This window comes from Dendrobates tinctorius, unplaced genomic scaffold, assembly GCF_039654945.1.
Source record: "Dendrobates tinctorius isolate UK_male_01 unplaced genomic scaffold, ASM3965494v1 ptg000038l, whole genome shotgun sequence".
NCBI lineage: Eukaryota > Metazoa > Chordata > Amphibia > Anura > Dendrobatidae > Dendrobates > Dendrobates tinctorius.
This window is the reverse complement of record NW_027361706.1, coordinates 13,428,330-13,432,203: the sequence shown is the minus strand read 5'-3', so window position 1 is coordinate 13,432,203 and position 3,874 is coordinate 13,428,330.

The window sequence follows — 3,874 nt, the reverse complement described above, 5'->3', positions numbered from 1 at the left end:
TTAACAGGTTCAACCAGCAGTGCGGATTTATCACATAACTTAAAATCATTAAACCCCCATTGAACGATCTCCCCCGTTTTCCAGTTGATAACTGGTTTATGGCGTTGTAACCAGGGCATGCCCAAGACCAACCCTGCAGGTAGATTGTCTAGAACAAAACAACTTAGGCTTTCTACATGAGTAGCGCCCACTCTGAGCGAAAACAAGTCAGACATAAAGAGATCTCCCTCCTTAGTGAGGGGAGAGCAGTCAATGGCCACCACCTTGATCGGAACCTTGAGCCTAACTGTCCCTATCTTGCAGTGTGTGACCAATTGGGAGTCAATGAGATTAATCGATGATCCGCTGTCCATGAAGGCTGTAGAGGGAAAAGAACTACCGTCCACAAACAGTTCCACATAAAGTAACACTATAGAAAATGAGGAAAAGGGTACCTGAGAGTCTGAGTAGTCTCCCCGTTGACTACCCAGACCTAGTCGTTTCCCGCCGACCGGGTCGAAGACGGGCAATCAGGACACTCCCTTTTCCAATGTCCCACTTTACGCAGTAAAAGCATAACTGCCTGTCCTTCTGGCGTTTCCTCTCCGTATCCTTCAGGGAGAGGGCGCCTACATCTATGAGTTCAGGGGCAGTCTCTTTTCCACTGGGGAACAATGGAGTCTCCACCTGCATCACATCTCTGGCCCGCAGCCTGCGGTCCATCCGGACAGCCTGGGTCATGGCGTCCTCGAGAGAGTTAGGTGGGGGCTGTAAAGCCAAGGCATCCTGCAGCTGCTCGGGCAAGCCTCTGTGAAAGAGTCCTCTGAGTGTGGCATCGTGCCAAGAGACCTCTGCGGCCCAGTGGTGGAATTCAGTACAAAACCACTCATCCGAGTGTTTCCCCTGACAGACGCTCATCACCATGTCCTCTGCCAATCGCACTCGGTCAGGCTCATCATAAATGTGCACGAGGGCCTCAAAGAATGCATTCACAGACACACTCTCAGGGGCAGTGGGAGGAAGGGAGAAAGCACAAGCTTGTGGGGACCATCTTAATAACGACATAATGACCCCTACCTTCTAGTTTTCGTCCCCAGAGGAACGTGGTCTCAAACTAAAAAAAAGTTTGCACCACTCCATGAAGACCCTGAACTCCTTTTTATTCCCAGAAAAAAGTCAGGCAGTTTAACAGGTGGTTACGGGGACACCAGAACAACATCCCTCGCCCCAGCCCCTGGAGACCCAGAAGATAAAGCTCCTCGCACTGTCTCAGAAACCTGCTGCTGAGAACGAGCCAGAGCTTGCTGCTCCAGAGATAAACCCTGAAGCATCTGACTCAGACTTTTAATCTGGTAAGCCAGAGACCGTATGGTATCCATAACTCTCTGCACAAAAAACCCCAAAAACTTAATGTTCAGTTATAATGTCAGGATCCTGTCAGCGCCGGCGTGCAGCCTCCGCTGAGCAGGGACTCACGCGCACTGTAGGGGGGCCCGTGGTCAGGTACAGCCGGAAAGTACAGATACACAGGACCTGTGGACGTTGAAGTTTAGCAAGGAGTCACAGGACCTATGGTCCTGTGACTGCAAGGGGGCGGAGCTTAGCTTCCTGCTTTCAGAGATGGCAGGACACTATACAGAAATACTGAGAGTCAGGCTAAATGGAGGTTATTCACAGAGATATCAGTAAAGTACCAGGGATGAGACAGAACGGATAGTCAGGGCCAAGCCGAAGTCAAAACCAAACAGACTTAGAAGGTACCAAGCAGAATCCAAAGCAATATCCAGAGAACAGACTGAGTCATACACAGAGAATCAAGCAACCAGAACACAGCACAAACACACTCAGGGGTCACCACACTATGCCAAAGGTGAAAGTATAACTGACGGGGGATGGGAGCTTCCTGAGGCTATAAGAAGCTTTCCCAGAACCAATGAGAGGCCACCATAATAGGTCCCAGGTGTGCAGGTAAGAGTCTGCACTGAGATCAAAACATTAACCCCAGAAGTCCCGGTCACCCAGCACTGGTATCATGACAGTAAACAAATATAACAACAAAAAATTTAGAAATAAACATTTCTGACATTCAAAAACAACCAAAAACAAAAAATAATAGTGACCAATATAGCGATCTTTTTTTTACAATGACAGTCAAAAGCCTTCCATTCATAGATTCTGTCAGTTGCTTGATCTGTTTACGATCAACATTGTGTGCAGCAGCCACCACAGCCTCCAAAACACTGTTCCGAGAGGTGTATTGTTCTTCCTCCCTGTTGATCTCACATTTTATGAGGGACCACAGGTTCTCTATGGGGTTCAGATCAGGTGAACAAGGGGGCCATGTAATTATTTTTTCTTCTTTTAGACCTTTACTGGCCAGCCATGCTTTGGAGTATTTGGATGCATGTGATGGAGCATTGTCCTGCATGAAAATCATGTTTTTCTTGAACAATACCGACTTCTTCCTGTACCACTGCTTGAAGAAGGTGTCTTCCAGAAACTGGCAGTAGGTCTGGGAGTTGAGCTTCACTCCATCTTCAACCTGAAAAGGTCCCACAAGTTCATCTTTGATGATACCAGCCCATACCAGTACCCCACCTCCACCTTGCTGGCGTCTGAGTCGTAGTGGAGCTCTCTGGCTTTACTGATCCAGCCTCGGGCCCATCCATCTGGCCCATCAAGAGTCATTCTCATATCATCAGTCCATAAAACCTTAGACAAATCAGTCTTTACATATTTCTTGGCCTAGTCTTGACGTTTTATCTTATGTTTCTTGTTCAAAAGTGGTCGTTTTTCAGCCTTCCTTACCTTGGCCATGTCCCTAAGTATGGCACACCTTGTGCTTTTTGATACTCCAGTAACGTTGCAGGTCTGAAATATGGCAAAACTGTTGGCAAATGGCATCTTGGCAGCTTCATGCTTGATTTTCCTCAATTCATGGGCAGTTATTTTGCGCCTTTTTTTATCAACACGCTTCTTGCGACCCTGTTGGCTATTTGCCATGAAACGCTAGATTGTTTGGTGATCATGCTTCAAAAGTTTGGCAATTTCAAGACTGCTGCATCCCTCTGCAAGACATCTCACAAATTTTTGACTTTTAAGAGTCAGTCAAATCTCTCTTCTGACCTATTTTGCCAAAGGAAAGGAAGTTGCCTAATAATTAAGCACACCTTATATATAGGGTGTTGATGTCATTAGACCACACCCCTCATTACAGAGATGCAAATCACCTGATTGACATAATTGGCAGTTGGCTTTCAAGTCTATACAGCTTGGAGTAGAACAACATGTATAAAAAGAATGATGTGATCAAAATACTCATTTACCTATTAATTCTGCACACAGTGTATATGGGGCCCATCATATACTAGAGCATCATATGGGGTTCATTATTTATGGGGCATCACATGGAGCCCATTATATATGGAGCATTACATATGGGGACCAGTATATTTGGAGCATTATATGGGGCTCATCATACACTGGAGCATTACAAATGGGGCCCATTAAACACTCCAGCATCATATGGGTCCCATTATATATGGAGCATTATATAGGCCCATCATACACTGGAGCATCTTCCATAGGGACCATCATACATTGGAGCATTATAAATGGGCCCATAATACACTGGTGCATCATATATGGGGCCCATTATACACTGGAGCATTTTAAATGGGGCCCATCATACACTGGAGCATCATATATAGGGCCCATTATATATGGAGCATTTTATAGGCCCATCATACACTGGAGCATCATCCATGGGGACCATCATACACTGGAGCATTATAAATGGGGCCCATCATACACTGGAGCATCATATACGGGGCCCATTATACACTGGAGCATCATATGGAGCCCATTATATATGGAGCATTTTATAGGCCCATCA